General features: G+C 45.5%; 1 protein-coding gene across 2 annotated transcripts in view; it reads left to right on the top strand.

Moving 5' to 3' along the window:
* Positions 1 to 19,284, top strand: part of ZRANB3 (zinc finger RANBP2-type containing 3) — a 744,981-nt gene that overhangs the window by 465,189 nt on the left and 260,508 nt on the right. The window lies entirely within an intron of this gene.

Below are 19,284 nucleotides of genomic sequence, written 5' to 3'. Positions count from 1 at the left end.
TATAGAAAGGGTTTCATCTTATCAAAGAGGAAAAGGAGTGTACTCCTGATATTTCTTAATGAAAAAGAAGGGCCAAGAATGGGTTTTCAGACCCATCTTAGATCTGAGACATCTGAACAAGTACATTTGAAAAGAAAAGTTCAGAATGCTGACCCTTCATAGTATTTTTCCTCAGCTTCATCAAGGGGACTGGATGTGTTCCATAGATCTACAGGATGCATATTTTCACATCACGGTTATAGTGAAGCACCGAAAATGTTTTCGCTTCGTAGTTGCAATTCAGGGTGCTGCCCTTCGGGCTAAAATCAGCTCATCGAACATTCTCCAAATGCGTAGCTACAATAGCGGCGCATTGGTTACTGAAAACCAGCACTGCAGAGCAAACCTTGAATCACCTCAAAATCGTTTTATACACCTTCAGTACTCTAGGCCTGCAGGCCAACTTTCAAAAGTCCATACTCAATCCAACACAGACACTCCATTACCTAGGGGCAATGCTAGACACCAATCTAGAAAGAGAGTATCCTTCGAAGGAGAGACTATTATCAATAGCACAGAAGTGTTGCACACTTCTTCACACTCAAGACCTACAGCCATACAAATAGCATCGCTACTGGGCTCCATGGCCTCCTCCATTTTAATTGTCCCGAATGCCAGATTACACATGAGGCCTCTTCAGGAGAACCTGGAAGATCAGTGGAGTCAACTCACAGCCAGATGGGAAGACAGAATAATCCTTTCAACAGTGGCAAAAACATCCTTGCATTGGTGGACTCGCCGTCAGCATCTGTTGGTAGGAGTTCCTTTTCATCAGAGCACTCCTGCTGAGACCCTTGTAACAGATGCATCACTACAGGGTTAGGGAGCTCACATGGGGCCTCTCCAAGCACAAGGCCTATGGTCGAAAAAGGAACAGAAATACCACATCAATCTACTGGAAATGAGAGCAGTTCATCTGGCTCTCAAGTCGTTTTACCCATCCACAAGGGCAAATCCATTTTAGTCCAAACAGACAACATGACCTTGATGTACTATTTGAACAGACAGGGGGGAACAAGATCTCGTCCTCTGTCTCGAGAGTCACAAATCATCTGGCACTGGTTACTAGCGAGGAGGCTGTCAATCACAGCGGTTCACCTTCCAGGGGAACAACATTCAAAAGCAGATTTCCTAAGTCAAAATCTATCAGACCCGCACGACTGGGAGCTTCACGACGACGTCGTAGCAGACATTTTCCATTGGTGGGGTCATCCTCAATTAGACCTGTTTGTAGACGAAATGAACAAAAAATGCCCGGACTTCGCATGCAGATTTTACCGACCAGAGACGAAGGGGAATGCAACGTTGATAGATTGGTCAGGGATATTTCTCTACGCTTTTCCACCGATTCCCCTGATACCTACGGTGATCAACAAGCTTCAGAGGTCCAAAACCAGGATGATACTAATAGCCCCGCATTGGTCTCGACAATACTGGTACACAGATCTCCTCCAGTTGTCAGAAAAACCTCACAGGAGCCTGCCGTGCGGACCGGATCTTCTACACAGATTAGGGGGGGGGGGAATTCTGCATCCCAACCTTCCCTCACTGAGCTTGATGGCATGGCTCCTGAATTCCTGCAGTATGGGCATCTAGGATTCTTGCAGGAATGCATGGATATTTTAAAGGAGTCCAAAAGACTATCGACACAACGCTCCTATGCGTTCAAATGGAAGATGTTCTACATATGGTGCAGACAGAATGACTTCAGTCCTATCCTGTCTCAGGAGGAGGTTATCTTGGCTTATCTCCTCCATCTTGCGAAGTCATGACTGCAGTTTTCATCTATTAAGGTACATTTTTCTGCCATTACAGCTTATCGTAAATCGCCCTCGCAAAAGTAATTCTTTACTATGCCAATGGTTAAGGATTTTTTAGAGGGTTTGAAAAAAGTTTTTCCACCAATTCATACACCGTCACCTCCATGGGAATTGAATGTGGTCTTGTCTAGACTTATGGCCACTCCCTTTGAGCCCATCCACAAAACTTCTTTGCAACACCTTACGTGGAAGACAGCTTTTCTTGTAGCCATTGCTTCAGCTAGAAGGGTCAGCGAGATTCAGGCTCTTTGTTCAAAGGAACCCAATACAGTTTTTCACGATAACAGAGTAGTTCTAAGAACCCAACTGGGGTTCTTACCTAAGGAGGTTTTGGACTTCTACATTAATCAAGCCATATAGCTTCCAACATTTTTGCCCAAACCTGTTACTCCGGCAGAGAGAGCCTTGCACTCCCTGGACTTGAAGAGGGTGCTAAAATTTTATTTTGATAAGACTAAGGCCATCAGACAATCTGATCGCTTATTCGTAAATTATGGACATATGAGAACAGGGAGGGTGGCCTCAAAACAGACTATTTCTAGATGGATAGTTTCATGTATTGTGACTACATACCAGCTAGCTAACAAACAATTGTCTGCCAAACCTAAAGCTCATTCTACAAGAGGCAAAGCGGCAACTACAGCCCTTCGTAAGAATGTACCTATCTCTGAAATTTGCAAAGTTGCCACATGGAGATCGGTGCATACTTTTACGAGACATTACTGCCTAGATTTAGATGCTAAAACAGACACTCAAGTGGGTCAGGCTTCTTTAAGAAATGTATTTAACTAAGACAAATGCACTGCCTGGACTTCTATCACTCCGTCCGCAGGGGTATGGGATGGTCTTGCTAATCTATTCAGTGTTTATGACTATTGATGAGGATCCCCTGGAAGAGAAGGATAAGTTACTTACCTGTAAATCCTAGTTCTCTTCCAGGGGTATCCTCAACAACCGACTCTCCTCCCTGGACGTGATTTTAGAAGTGCAGCACTACTCATTTGTCTAATCTATTTATTCTTATCACCGAAACAAAGTACTGACCTAACTGTGAACCAGCTGTCACCTCACTCTCACCTCTGAGGCATGGCGGGATACTGGAGGTGCTTAGGGTCTTAAAGGCACGGTGCCAGTTTCTTTTGGTTCTGCTGTATTAACCTGCATGCAGACTATTAGCTAATGACGCTCCTTTATTTTTAAATGTAGTTTTTTCTTTTAAAGTGGATTGTTTATACTTTCTGTGCCTTCTACTTTGACTGCAGAAAGTTTTTACCTTTAATTGAAGGTTTTAACTTATGTTAAAAATACAAAATAACTCCACAAAAAATAAAGCATTTTTACCCTGTTTCTCAACATAGACTGCATTACTACTTACACATGTATATATTATATTTGTATTGAAATGTTCTACTAAAATATTACTTTTTATATATATTTCATACATATACATGTGTTTGTATATGCTCCGGGGTCACCGCACGTGGACGGTAATATTCAGTGTTTATGACTTTGATGAGCATACCCCTGGAAGAGATATAGGATTTACAGGTAAGTAACTTATCCATGTGTGAGTTCAATCTAGTATGCAGGGCCTGCTTATTCCCCGTGAACCAATCATCTATCACGAGAAGCTGGGAGGCCAAATAGTACAGATAGAGATTTGTCCTTCCTCACCCTCTGTCGTAGCGCCCTCGTTGGCAGTGTTGTAGTGCTATGCTGTGTCTAGTTCCATGCCAGAGGAACAAAGTTGCAGTCTTGTCTAAGGTTTGGAACCAGATGCGCGGCATGAGAACTGGTGTGTTTTGAAAGATGTAATAGAAATAGGGTAGGATCATCATTTTATATAGGGTGATATGGCCCATGACGTTGAGTGGCAGGATTTGCTATCTGGCTAAGTCAGTGTTGACCCGTTTTGTCAGTGGTGTTATATTTAAGGACCATATAAGTCCGGTAAGTAATGCCACCCAAATGCCCAAATATTTAAAACTCAGCCAGCGGCTAGGCACTTCGACTTCCCAGTTAAAGACCCCCTGGATGGGGTGAGGGGCATCAGGGCAGACATGGGAGGGGTTCATTCGGAGGCCCGAAGCATCTCTGAAACAGCATAGGAGGTGCAAAGAATGGGGGCCACTGGTTGCCGGATCTGCTAGATAAAGGAAGACGTCGTCTGCATATAAGGCAATACGATCTTTGCAGTTGTCGCACCAGCGCCATCCACGAACCATAGGGTCGCCTCTAATCAGAAGGGCCAGTGGTTCAATTGCCTACGCGAATTGGGGTGGGGGAACGGGGGCTGGGGACAACCCTGGCGGGTCCCCCTCCAAATGGGGAACGAATGTGAGAGCGCTCCATTGACCAGATTGGATGCCATAGGGTTAGTGTATAGAGCCTGAACTATCCCACAGAAACAGGGGCCCAGTCCTATTCCTTGCAACACCAACCTGGAGATATCCCCAGTCCACCGTACCAAAGGCCTTTTCAAGTCTATGAAAAACAATGCCAAGGCAGAGGATAGGCTGTGGCGGTGGGCTAGTGCCAGGTGAAGTTGACGTATACAATGTTTTGTACCACGATATGGCATGAACCCACACTGATCTGGGTGTATCAAGGTATTTAAAGCTTTCTTGAGGCGGGCCCCCAGTATCGGGGCATAAATCTTAGCTTCTCCATTAAGGAGTGAAATTGGGTGATAGTCAGCACATTAAATTGAGGGGGATGAGTTTTTGGAATGACCACTATGGTGGCCACATCAGTCTCAGGAGGAAAGGTGCCCATTCGGTCAACCTCTAGATTTAAGGCCAGCAGATTTGTCAGTATGTCTCGAAAAGTTGCGTAGTATTAAGTGGGGATTGGGGATTGGGGCCTGGGGTCTTCCCGAAAGCCAACCCCACAGTCGTTATATGTACTTAACCTGCTGTAAGGGATTATCCAGCAGCTGTGTCTCCGTGCTAGTCAGCTGCAGAAGGGACACATGTAGAAATTGTACTGTATATTCGTGATTTACCATGGACGACTCTGTACAGAGTCCTTGATAATAAGTAACGAATGCCCTGACACCTCTGGAAGCATGGTGAACGACAATTTCAGGAACAATCATGGACTGCTGTTGATGGGAGACCGGCCACTACAGTAGCTTCCCGTTTTTGTCTCCCCAGCTGTATATTCTCGACATGGAGGCCCACCAAAGATGTTTAGCTGCCTCCATAGATTAGAGGCGTATTTCCTCCCTAATCAGGTAGAGGTGGCGCACATCCTCATCTCTTGGGTTCAACTCCTGGGCGCACTCCAGGCAGAGTTGAGCTTCAAGTTGTGTTACGGGGTTCGAGCACTTATGCACCTGTGACCATATATAGCCTCTGGCAATACCTCTAATCGTAGCTCTACTGGACGCCGACAGAGCTCCCCTGGAGGATACAAAGCCTTCGTTGATAGCAAAATATGCCTGGAGCTCTGTATGGAGGAAGCGTTTACAGGCTTTGTCTTGCGGATACCAGGCGTTTAGGCGCTACTTGGGTCTGAGATCCATCCGCTGAAGGCTGAGGCTGAGAAATAGATGGGTGTGGTCTGAAATTCCCCTTGGAAGTTTCTCTGTGTGTGTGACAGTACAAAAGTCGGGGCAGGCATGAAGACAATGTCAATGCAGGAGTATGTGTGATGTACTGCCGATGTGTGGGTAAATTGCCTACGCCATGGATTCCAAGTCCGCCACACTTCGCACAATCCCATGGAGACAAGTCAGTCAGCGAGGTGGCAGGTCCTGGTTTGTTGGATGGTGGATGGGGGCCCTGGTGTATCTAGGGCGGGGATGGGGCCTGCTTTAAATTCTTCCCCTATCAGTCACACCTTGCTACCGGAGGAGCATAAATACTGATCAAGTTGATTGTATTGTCCTCAAGTCGCCTCGTGAGGGCCAGAAAACTACCCTGAGGATCCCTCACCACATTGGATACAATCATAGGAAAGAAGCAGCGCAACAGGATTGCTACCCCTCTAGATCCCCGAGAGAAGCCGGCCTGAAACACTCAATCATAGCCTCTCCGTACTAGAAAGGGGCAACAGGTACCCAGAAGATGGGTCTCTTGGAGGAGAAGGACCTCTGGAACGTATCATTGTGCAAAGTTGAGAACTGCCATGCGTTTCACCTTGTCTAGGAGGCCGTTAACATTTTAGGACAAGGCGTGCATGCTTGACAGCATAGGGCCTGGCAGCTATAGTTGGAGTACGTGGGGCGGAGTGAAGGGCCACTCCACTCAGTGGTGTTTCAGTTGGTTGATTACCTCTGTCGTTAGTGTCGATATTTGTAGCGATGTGTGAACCCCCATGGAAGTGTATGCCCAGGTGAATGTGGGTGTCAAAGTAGGAATAAAAACATAGACCAAGAACAACAACAAAGTAAGTCTGAAAAGTTTGTAACTTCCCATTCCTATCCTTCCTCCATCCGAAGCATCTGTCGCCCTACAACAAAAGGGTGAATGTTGAAACATAATATAAAACCTGTGGCCAGTAGTGAACCCCTCCTTACTGTAGCATATGTGATAGCCCTTGAGTCAGGAGATAACATCACTGCATTGTTGTGCCTGGTTTTTGGCCCAGTGAGCCATCTCTCTCATGATCCTCAAAGTGCAGGGCTCTGGGGCAGGTCTGTGTTGCTTGCAGCTCTATTGCGAATGGGAGAGGATCTCTGTGGGGGGGGGGGGTCTCTCCTCCAGTGTCGGGTGCAATGCCGTCTGCAGCATTTTTGGAGGAGGTCCGTGGTACGGACTGATCGCAGGTGTGGGGATCGGTAGAGCCGGATGTTGAGCAATAGTTGCACCTCTGTTTGAGCAGGTGCGTTGTCTTTCTGCTTTCAGTTTGTTAGTGGGTCCAATCGTGTTCACCCTTCGGGACCCCTGCTGGCAGTTGCTGATTCGATAAATGTTAAGGGAGTGTTCTTTCGTAAGCCATGTCGACGCAGCCGTTGGAGAGTTCAATAAGTGAGTCTTGTCTGCATATATGACTCGGAGCCTGGCTGGAAAGAGTAGCCGATATTGTATTCCGATGGCTTTGAGTTTTTGCTTGAAGTCTAGGTATGATTGTTGTTGTTGCTGTACGTCTCGGTATAGTCAGGTAAGAGCATAACCTTGGCGTTCCCGGAACATAGAGCCTTGCGTAGCAGGGCATCTCTGTACCGAAAGTTCAGGATATGCACTATCATAAAGATAAGCTTTATTCTGACGTAAAACCATCAAAGCAAACAGCCACAGTACCCCATATAATTACAAAGTTAGATTAAATGATAAATAGAACCAGTTAAAAAATCATCATACAATACTGACAATAAAAAATTAATTAGGTCTCCCAAGTCATTGCCCTATAACATACATATTTACATATTACTGAAGTTTAAAAGGCAAGTGCGTATATGTCATGCAGCCACAAGGAACTTGCTAACTGCATGGACCAGAACAGTGGAAGTGTCCCTCTTTAAAATCCTGAGGGCAATAATATATTGCAGAATTAAACGAGAAGGGACCAGGGAGATTAATGGTCCAGTGTACAGCCTCCCGTTAGAACCATTTAAGAAAAAATAGTACACTGTTCCAGAAGAAAATCAGAAACGATCCAAATTGTTCAGGAGCAAGAACCCTCAAGCATCACACTGGATGACTGGTTTCATCATTGGGAATGCTCCTCGCCAGGCTGGCGCTGCAATGCCCGACGGCCTCCCCAAAAGGGGTGCTCTTTTGCCAAAATGCTCAGATAATAGCAAAATGGAAGGTTTTTGAAAAGGTACCCAATCCTTCGTACCCAAGCAATAGTGGAGAGAAAAAAATTGGTTAAAATTGGTTCACCATCACGGAATGTAAATCATATTTTTTAATCAATAATTGACATGATGGGGACCAAGATTAAAAACACGAAAGGGGAGTAATGTGTGAAGATAATGTTCACCTACTCACACTACAAAAAGGAGGAGAAACCAACTTTGGTCCCTCACTCAAGCAGGTCTACATGTTTCGCGTCTAAGTGGTCCAGCCGGATCCAATGACGCTTCATCAGGACAAAAAAACTTCTCCAAAAATGAACTCAAGCAGTCAATAGTAGTTAAAAAATTGGTCACTTACTTAGTTCATATCGTTAAATAAAGATGCCCATCCCCAATTTCAGGACAGGGCTCAAAAAGGATCGCTAGTCCGAACAAGGAACTAAAATTTTATAGTTTCCTTCGCGTAGGCTGATTAACCTACCCGGCCGACGCGTGTCCTATTTTTTTTTTTTTTTTTTTTCTTAAATGGCAATAATATATTGTCTGATGCCCAGATTCTGTCAAATTGGACAGATATACTTGTGTCGTGGATAAGCGTAAGCTGTGCAAAAAAGCAAAAAGTGTTCAACTGATTTAAGGGCATCGTTACAGCCTGGGCATAGGTTGGATACTGACGGTGCCTTCCAACTACTAGTAAAAGACATTAGCATCAAACACCCGTAGCAAAAACGGGCATACATGCTCTTTCCTAAGGAATAGAGGATGAGATCTAAAAAAGATTTGTACTGGGGGTACCATTTGAAGTCAAGAAATTGATTGGTCAACCGCCCATGGGATGTGTCAAGGAGATAATTATTCCTAACGTAAGACCAATAGACTAATTTCAAAGATTGTTTCTGGGCCTTCCCTAGATCCTGTGGATTCTCCCAATAGCTCCTGAGACTCAAAATGCGAAACCAGTTTGACACATGCCTAAACCATGGGATAGAGACTGCATTAGGTCTTTTTAAAAGATCAAGAAGTGATTCCCTGTAAATTGTGAGCTCTAGGGTGATACAAATCCTTACCCAAAAAAGTAACGGTCTTAAAGCTAACGTATCTGAGATGCGATTAAAACCAGGATCCAGAAATATGGGAAATATGGGAAGCAGAGGGGTACTGCCTGGACATGCAAGTAGTGCTCTGGCAAAGCTATTTTCACTCACAGATAGTTTGAGGGTTTTGCAAAATCCCCACACCTCCGTGCCATAGGTAGCAGCATTTTGTGCTTTTGCCAAATAGATCTTAATAGCTGGAGAGACGGATTTCATGGCAGTACTTTTGTGTAAGCGCAAAATGGCACCTGATCTACGTTGGAGGAGAGACACACTTTTACTGATCTGATCTTCCCAATGTAATTTATTGGAAATCCTCACGCCCAAATAGTCTATCGAGCTGACTTTATCCAAAAGAACCCCAGCTATAGTGATAGTGCATCTTGAGTCTGGTCCTGGGCTAAACACCATTAATTTGGTTTTGCTGACATTCAGTTCCAAACCACGATCTGCACAGAATGTTGTAAACTTTTTAACGAGGGTCTGGAGCCCCATTGGAGTCTTAGAGATGAGGAGGGAGTCATCCGCAAACAGTATTATAGGGATTTTTTGAGCATTTAGGGAGGGAGCATCGTTCTGGCAAAGAGACACTGCTTAAACCACCTTGTTTAAGTATAAAGTAAATAGTGGCGAACCCCCCGCTGGATGGCCATATGGTCTGTGAATTCTCCCTGGTTACCCCATCTCACCTCAGCATATGTGCCCTTGTGTAGTCGCTGTAAAAGATGGATTATGTTCCCTGGAGTAACTATTTTATGTAAAACTCTCTCTTGGGACCAAATCAAAAGCAGACCGAAGAGCCACAAAAACAACATATAGATTTTGTTTGGCAAGGGTTACATACTTCCAATAAAGATGCGTCAACCTGAAAACTTGATCCACCGTACTAGTTTTGGAGCGGAAGCCCACCTGAAGTGGGGACATCATATGATGGGGATCAGCCCAATCCAACAGCCTATCCAAAAGCTGTTTAGCAAATTTTTTTGTAGATTATCGTAAGGCTGATGGGTCTATAGTTAGCAGGACAGCTCACTGCACCCTTCTTGTAAATGGGTATTATTTCGCCACCTTTCCAGGTAATGGGCATTGGGCCCCTAGCTGCTATTGCATTGGATATCATATTGATATAACTGGACCAGATTACTGGCTCAGATTTATATAAATTCCCAGGTATCTTATCTGGACCTGGGGCTTCAAAAGGTTTTAGGGAATCGATTGCAGCAATAGCTTCCTCCAGAGTAAAGAAAATGTGGTCATCGTAGTTATGGGCGTCCATTCCTGGGTCATCTGGGAATAAATGTGTTTTAGCCAGCTGCTGGGGGGAGGAGTCGTGGATTGAAATATTACAAAGCAAAGCATAAAGATTAGAAAAAGGATCCACCCAACTCTTTGCTTTAATATGGGTACAAATAGTGCTCATACCCTCTTTATGTCTATTAGAAAATAACTTCCAAAAGGTCACATTATCATGATGTCTAGTTGCATCAAGCAGATTCTGCCAGATTGAGTCTCCCCAACTTTTCTTTGCCTGTGTTATAGCCCTATTATAGGCTTGTCTGGCTGTTCCAATCGCCCCCTGTGAACAAGACACAATAGCTGACTTTAATGCTAATTTAGCCTTAGAGCAATCCTTATTGAACCACTCCCTTGTTTTGTATGTGACAGCAGTTTGCTTGCTGGTAATATTCCTACAGAAAATGTTCTGTAGTTCATGTACCAGCATCTCATGAATTCTGAGAATTGGGATATTTCTGACCTCATACTCTTCATAGTTAACCATCACGTCAACCAACAATTTATAAATCTCCTTGATCAAATACGGATTAGACATCACTTTTGGCCAGCTAACACGTTTATAATTATTAGCCACAAGTGGCTCTGGGACCATAGTATAGTGGGTGTTCTGAGAACTCCTAAATTCCTCACTGTGTAAGGTAAGGAGCAAAGGGTTATGATCACTGTTGTGGCGAAAGTCAACCCTCATGTCTTCCATCATCGGCCATATCCGAAAATCCACTAGAAAATAGTCAATAACACTAGTAGACTGTCCACGCTTAAAGGTGGGAGCGATACTTGGATCAGAGCACGTACGACCGTTACAAGCCCTGAGCCCACGCTTAAAACACAGTGATGTCGACGGAAGGGCGGCACAGGAGCGAATACACAATTGTTCGCTCGTCAATTGTGGGATGCCCCAATGTTCATCCTCTTCCGCCATTAGATCGCTACTTACAAGAGAGGGTTCAAATGTACAGTTCATATCCCCTGCAACCACTAAGTTAGTAGAAAAATGCAAAGTATCAGTGAATCCAATTAGCTGAACTGAGCCAAAGTCTGAGACTCTTTTCCCCGTGACATTGACCTAGTGTATACATTGATAACTGTTATCTTAAAACCTCCATTAAATTCAAGCTGGACACCTAATGTATCAAGGGAATCTTATTTTTAATTCTAAGTAATTGCACTGCAGTTTCTTGTTTAACAATATCAGTAGACCCCCCTTGGCCCGACCAGTGCCCCCATCTGCAGGTTGGGCCACCACATAATAGGATAAAAAAACATCCAGGAAAACTGGGCCCTCGGCCCAAGTCTCCTGGAATATGCATATATCCTGCTTGTTTATGTAGGTGGCCCTCTCGGGGTCCAGCAATTTACTACCTAGCCCAGCCAAATTCCATGACATGATAGATAGTTCAGTGATATTTTTCTAGACTCTCGACCTGTGACGCTGAACTTCCCCGCAATTGACAGACCCATCTAACACCCTATGCCTGCCCGCAGAGACCAAAACTGGGACTGTTGGAGAAGAATCAGTGAATAGTCAATCAACATCTGTTAGTGTATGGGGGTTGTTTGCTGCCAAGGCCGGGGCATGATTTTGGCTAAGATCACACTTCTCACCTGCTAGACCTCTATATATTGTGGGTGGACTAATGGCGGGCGGGTAGAGTTTAAGTCTAATATCAACCCCCCTAGGATTCCTAAGGTAACAGGTACGCAGTTCGAAATCAATGAGACTATCCACTAACAACTTATCCACAAGACAAATAGAAATAAAATAAAAATTTGATCATGGCTGGCTATGTCTTCATACCTCTAAAATATCTGCTCGAATACCATAAAGGCAGTTACGCTGAGCTCTCAACCAATAAATGAGCTTGTTTATCAGAGAATCCTGTGTTTCCAAAGGATATGCGCCATCACTGGCCAGGGAGTTTTTTTTTTGGGGGGGGGGGGGGGTGAGAGGGGCGTCTCTTGTGGTGTCCTTGGAGTTAGGGCCCACTGGGAAAGTTGACCCCGGGGCATTCATGTTTCAAACCAGGTTTCCAGGTTGTCTGCCATTTGCTGTGACTCTGAAGTTTCAGGTATGCCAATGATGCGCACATTGTTGCGCCTAGAGCGATTCTCAGCAGCCTTGGCTGGTTGACACAGCTCTGCAGTGCGGGTCAGTAAGTCGGTCACATGAGATTTCTGATCTGCAACCTCGTGCTCCACTGTGGATATTCTGGTTTCAGCCTCTGCAATACTATTGGTAGCAATAAGAAATTCTTGGCGTAACACGGTCACATCTACTCGCACTTCCCCGGTTTTGGTTTTAGCTGCAGTTTGGGAATTTTGCATGGCCTGCAAGATTGTAGCTAGTCACAGGAGTGGGAGTTATCGGTCGCCCCTTCTCCAGGGTTTCCTGTGGATAGACCAGTAGTATTTATTTTTATACACGTTTGGGCAGTGGAGGAGCAAGGGGGCTTGTCTTTATCCATCTTGCTAATTGAGTTCATGTTAGGAGGGCTGGAATGGGTAGTCCAGCCCACTCTCCATGGTCAGTGGCAGTGCGAGTATTTGAGCATAGTTAAATAGATGGTGAGATGAAGTCCAGATAGGTTGGCTTTCTACAGTCACCTCCACTTTATTGTTCACACTCCTGATGTGAAATCAAGATGTATGCTCTCAACTTAGCGAGACAGCCACCGGCGCGGGGTGGGATCGTGTCTCAAGGTAGCATCCAGACTTCAGGTGTTGTATGGTCGATCCACCAGTCGCTTCCCAAGTGTTCCAGTGTGGAAATATTTGGGAGCCGTCTTGCCTTTGACCAGTGGAGGAGCCTTGGTACCACAGAGAGGTCCAGCTAGGGAGGATCACATTAGAGAGGTGGACGAGGTTATAGAGGATGCTTGGACGTCTTATGAGATATAAGCTCCCCGCCCATGTCGCATTGGGTAGTCATTTATATTTGTGTGATTCCTGGCCTCGGACAAAGTAGCTGCTGTAGCAAAGGTCCCAATGTTACGGTTGTTTGGGCATTGTCCTCCCCAGCGGGCGGATCACGGATTTCAGAGGTATAATCCACCACCTTTGGAAGGAAGCCCATGCCCGGCAGCCTCAGACCTGTTCAGGCTACAGCAAGGTCCAAATTATTCCCAGGAGTGCTGTTCTTTGCAGCACCAGTTTGCCCCACTGAGTAGGTTGTAAATATTGGTGGGGGGAGCGTTGCACCATCTGGAGTAGACCTCCTTCCACCACTAAGCCATAGGGTGCAGGTTCAGGCTCGGGTGGATTCCCCCCACTGCCTGTACTCTGCCATGCAAGGTCTATCCCAATCTCTCTCGGCCCTCTCTGGCTGACCGTCATTCTCCTGTGTCCTGCCCCTACCTTGGGTTCCTCAGGCCTCTGATCAGGCGAGTTTTAGTCGGCCTCAAATCTGCAGCGGGGAGGCAGCGCCTCCTTCCTTGTTGCTGCCCCAAGGGAAGGGGACTGCCGCGTGCTTCTCCCACGGGCAGTAGAGGGCGCTGAGGACGTCCGGACAAAGTGGAGCAGGTAAGCAGCAACGTTCCTTTCCGCTGCATCAAGGTCCGTCTCAGCCCGCTGGGATTAGGCTAGTGGGTATGCTCGGCTGCAGCACCTGATCATCTCTTGTTCCTTCAGTGGCTCGTAGCGGACGAGGGGGGAGCTGGTGAGGGGGGATGGGCCGTGGTCCGGGATGTCTGGTGGAGGTTGTGGTGTCGCTCTGGGACCTTCTCATCCCGTATAAGATCGCTTCTCCTCAGCCACCTCGGGTCTACACATTGCCTTCTGCCATTTTTAATAGGTACCAGGTCGTCTCGAATGGTGCAATTTCTCGGAGAAAATCACTTGCACTGCCTCAATGATTGTATAAAGGAGGGCACCAGCCCAAATGCATGGCAGGAGCAGAAAAAACAGGATGGGTGAAAGTGGCTTTGATGGAGGCAGATGACAGAGGGGTCCGGAGCACTATTAGAGTGCATCCTTCACCTTGACGCCTCAAGCCACAACCCCATGTATGTACTTTCTCAGTGTCAGTGTCTGATAGTACATATAAATGTTAGGGTGTCTTCATCTAATTCTTCCCAACTGTACAGGAGGTGCACTCTAGGTCACAGTAATGACTGTATATCCTAATCCTGCATGGGCACCCTAGAGAGGAAGCAAAAGTAATTTGACTAGCAAAAGTAAATTTGCAAATTATGTGTTGAAGCCATTCCCTATTACCAAGAAAGCACTCGAGGGTTTTTCCATTGTTATATTCCACGCCAGAGTATGTGTTCAAGCTCATAATTCTCTGAAATTGGGAAATTGATGGGAAGGTGTTGTTTGTTTTAATTGGGGAAGCCTTTTGGACTTCTAGGCCTAAGGTACTGCAGCCTGGTCAGCAAGGTCATGTGTTGGACCTAAGTGACATCGGTAACAACTTTTCACACTGTCTTTTTGTGCTCAACTCTTCAATCACTTGTGCCTAATAGAAGGGAAATCTATTAACAGCTTGTGCTTCCTTGACATTGTACTAGACTCTTCAAGGGCCTGCCTCTGACTAAAGAGGAAGTTATGGTAATGATGTGGTGTGCTGAACCTTTATGAAAAACTCTTCAAGGACTCGTGCCTAATGTAAGAGGGACATCAAGTGCATCTTTGGGAAAGAATCTTCAAGAACATGTTTGACTCAAGATGGACCTCTAGTGAAGGCTCACCATGCTGCACCTTTTCGAAAGTATTGGAGCACATGCAGGTTTTCCATGAGCCTCGGATTATTGCTTTTGCTAACTCTCAAAACGAAGTCATAGGGCCTGATTATGAGTATGGCGGTGGTATATTTTGAAGCTGTCAGTCGGACCGCCACAAGACCGCCCCAACCACCAGGATTACAAATCCCATGGTTGTGGAGGTGCAGAAAACCGTGGTCAATCACTGGTGTGCTGATGTCTGCATCACGGTGCTGATCACTACTTGCCTTTCCGCCGACCTTTTCATGGCGGGGACGCTGCCGTGAAAAGATCGCGGAAAGGCAGAGAAGGGGCCACAGAGGGGCCCCTGCACCACCCATGACCATGTCGTGGGTAGTGCAGTTGTCCCCCTGTTATCACAGTTGGAATGTGACCTGTCTGCAATGGCAACAGTGCGCATTCCAACTGCGCAGCGGTGCAGACAGTGCAGTGGCACTGGCCTCAGCTCTCCCTTAGAGCCAACCCAATGCTGTCCCACTGTCTGCACCATCCAGCCCCTTGGGAAAATCATAATACGGTGGTCAGGAGGACACCATCGGCTTGGCAGTGTCCTTCCGGCTGCCGTATTGGCAGTCAAACAATCGGACCGCCAAAATCATAATTGGCCCCATAATCCCTGATAAGGTTATCCCTGAACTGTGAGCACCGTGTTCCATGTATAAGCCAGCATGTTTCCTTAAATGTTACAGAGCAGGGTTTGTGATATTTAAGGTTATGGCTATTTCCAGCACATCTTGAAATATTCCTGTGGCTTCTCCTGTTTTACCTTATTAAATTGCAGTGCATCCTTCTGTTAGAACTGTTGTCCATGCGTTTCAATAATAGCCGTTCTACAGTGTGCTAACATGCATGATTATTTGTGCATGCCTCTTTACATGCATAGTCACATTACAGCCAGACCAGTTGGCTTCTCTAGCGCTTGTTGAATTTGCTGTGCAACTATAGTTTTCTCTCCATTTGTTTTGTGTGATGGATAAGCTGCACACTTTCATTATGTGCTACGTGTTTGTTTATTTTTTAATTCACCTTTAAATGTTTTCCATTATTTCAGGTGTTTAGTTCCAATATTTAAAGGGACTCTTTAAAACATGGGAAAAACATTTGGTTTGCTATGGTGGAACCTCAGTTGGCACCACTTTTAGAAAACCTTTGCTGATGTTCCACCTGCTATAGGACTGCCAGCTTAATAGCTTCTAAGACCCACTCTAGTAAGGCAGGGGCTTCCAACCCTGTTTTTCCTGATCAGACAATAAGGGAAGCCTGCAATGGTGGCATTGCTTTTAGTTTTGCAGAAAATGAAATCTGCTGGTGGGGTTTGTTTCTGAAAAACAAAAAAATGGTGACCAGGCTGCCATGACATAGCAGCCTGGCCAGGATTGTATTCTTGCTAGAAGTGCTTAGGTATGCTGGTGGCAAAATATTGCAGGATATCTTCTGCCACAGCTCAGGGAACTTAAATTATTGCTGTTCGCCAGGCCAGACTCGCCATAAATTTGAGGGGTGGAACTCACGGAATTTGGCATAACGGAATTCTGTGGTGTTACATAAAAACTGAGCGAGATTCCACGCAGTTCCAACAACAGACAAATATAGACACGTTGCACTGTGATTTCAGCACCAGTAGCGTTTTCCATGCTGAAAAATTGGTGTGAACGGCACCACGTGACACGCCAGAGGATGCTACTAGTCAAGTTGATATTGCTGCTGCTCGAGTTGATTGTCTAATCGAGCGGCAGTGTTCTGACCATGAACAGTCGTAATCACCCATATTAGAAAATTTGACAGGATCTCCTCCTAGCGATCGGAAACTACCTAGGGGACACCAAACCTCACTCAGGCTTGTCTACGTTGTCTCTGTCACCTGTTGATGAATAAAGTGCAGTGGGACAGGCAGCCAGAGGTCGAGCCAGTTCATCAGCCTCCTGGCAGCCACAGCCTCCAAACCCCTTTAGTATGCCCTCCAACTATCATGGGCATCAAGTGGAGGCAGGATACACCATCACTTGAACTACTGGAGGTCAATACCATCTGACTGTTTTGTAGTTAGTCCAAAGGGTCTTCTCCCTCCCCTTTGTGACCATCCCTCTCTCATGTCACCCTCTTAGGAAAAGCTGACAGAGGATTGCCTCTCCTTACTTTGTCAGGAGGTGCTGTCTCTCTTGACCAAGGGGGCTATAGAGAAGGTGCTAGCATCAGAAGTAGGTCGTGGTTGCTATTGCAGCTGCTTTCTGGTGCCCAGGGTGGGCAGAGGCCTTCGTCCTATTTTAAACCTGTGTCTTCATAATCTCTTCCTGAAAAAGTAGAAATCCAAAATGCATATGCTCAAATAAATCCTGTCTGCCCTACACCCAGGAGACGGGATGGACTTACAGGATGCTTATTTTCCAATCCCCATCCTGCCTGGCCATGGATGTTACCTGTGGTTCATGATCGGCCAAGAGCACTTTCAGTTTGTCGTGCTCCCCTTCGACCTTACCAGTGCACCTCGGGTGTTCACGAAAGTGATGGCAGTGGTTGCAGCTCATCTGCAAAGGTCAGGGATTCCAGTCTTTCACTACCTTGACAATAGGCTGTTGAAGGTAGGCTTTCACCAGGCAGTCTTATCCCACCTTTACGGTTTGCCAAGCCTTCTTCACTTGCTGGGTTTCACTATCCTCATGCCTAAGCCACACCTGACTCCTTGTTAGATGCTCCCTTTCATTGGAGCTTTTCTGGTCACAGTGCAGTTTTGGACCTGCCTTCCTGAGTGTCGAGTCCAGGACATTCAGGCTTTGTTAGTGATGTTTTGCCTCTATCCTGGACTTTGGTGACTGGTTCATTCTGTTGGGGCCTCATGGCCTCCGACATCTATCTTGTGATACATGCCTTTTGGCATATGAGGGCTTTGCAGTGGGACCTGAAGTTCCAGTGAGCACAGCATCAGTGGAATCTCTCTGACATGGCTCAGATCTCAGAAGGAACATCAAAAGACATGCAGTGGTGGCTAGTGAACTGTGATTGGGTCAGTGGTAATCAGAGATGTCTGAATTGAGAGATGTTTCACTTCTCGGGTGGGGTGGCCATCTGGAAGAGGTGGAGTACAGAGGGCTCTAGTCTTTGGAATCCAGACTCAGCCATCAGCCTGTTGGAGCTCAGAGTGATCCGACGGGCATGGAAGGCCTTTCTTCCCTCAGTCAGGGAAAAGATATCAACATATCCAGTCAGATTTGCCGTATACGAACTAATGATAGTGGGTGAGACAATGGAAAACTCATAGTAAAAAATTTCGAATGATGTGAGCATCATTTCGGATAGCAAAGGAAAATTAGAGAGGTCAGGCCTTGTGAAAGAGAGGATCAGGATGAGGAACAAAAGGAGTCATCAACGAATATACATATAAAAGTACCAAGAAAACTTAATATTGAGGGATACTTGAGCCTATCTACTTAGGTTCCATTCCTACTCCAGGGTGTGAACATTTTTGCTGCTGAAATGAGCCACCAAATATTGCAAGAGAGACATCCTTGCAATCTTCCCTAGGACTTCATCCACCACAGATAAGGCAGCAGTGATAGAGAGGGCTGCCAGCACATTGGCCCTAGTACAAATACTGCAAAAGCAATTGCTTCCCTCCATGTTGATGTTTCTGAGCAGTACAGAGCAGTTAGTCTCATCTTAAAATGGCCTATGAGGAATGCATTGGTGAGGTTTTTCTAACTTTATTTATGTATTTCACAGAACAAAAATTGGTGCAAAATGCAGACAGTTACAACAGACAATCATGTATCATGCAGCTATATCATCATCATCACTACTTGAGTTTTTGTTTAGCAATATCATTCTCATTTAATAGTTCTAGAACAAGCCCAGAGCAGAGAAAGAACAGGAACAGATGCCCCCAAAAGAGCATATCCTTTGACATTCACCTTACTCTTTTTTTCTACCATTACCTTGGATGGAAACAGATTAAAAAGTGTACTTCCCTTATTGTAGCGGAAACCAGCAGATAAGTGGAACAATGCGACTGGGACATTGACAGTCAGGAAGATTGGAAGCTCTTCTCTACCTAAGATATAATACTTTTCACATTATGAAAAATGACCTGCAGATCTTTCAGTCGGGTTGTGCATTTGCTGCAACCTAAACAAATGGTTCAATGGGGTGCATTCTGCCAGTTAATAGATTAATTTGAATGTCCAAGCCCATTACAACACCTGAAAAGGGGTGTGATTTGAAGGTGGCCCACATTCAAATTTAGGAAGTTGTCAACCAGTTCCACTTGTTTCATTTAAGAATTGCTCATTTGGAATTAGCGTTTCACACTTCACTTGACTTGAGGCGAGAAGCTCTGTTGTGCATCTTGATTGTTGACATTGTACCAGGACTGATAGATATATACCATTAGCTTGAATATATCGGCTGGTAAACTGTATGCCACTAAGAAACACTGGAGTCTTTAATGAAGGGTGTCTCATACATTACCTGGACTGCTTGGATACACCTAGGACATGTAAACATTTGGCTAAGGCAAAACTTATAAATTGGCAGTTTTTTAAAATTCCGAACTAAAAACAATACAATCTGCAGAC

This window comes from Pleurodeles waltl, chromosome 3_1 (assembly GCF_031143425.1).
Source record: "Pleurodeles waltl isolate 20211129_DDA chromosome 3_1, aPleWal1.hap1.20221129, whole genome shotgun sequence".
In the NCBI taxonomy this organism is placed as follows: Eukaryota; Metazoa; Chordata; class Amphibia; order Caudata; family Salamandridae; genus Pleurodeles; species Pleurodeles waltl.
This window is presented reverse-complemented; position numbering and strand designations above follow the sequence as displayed.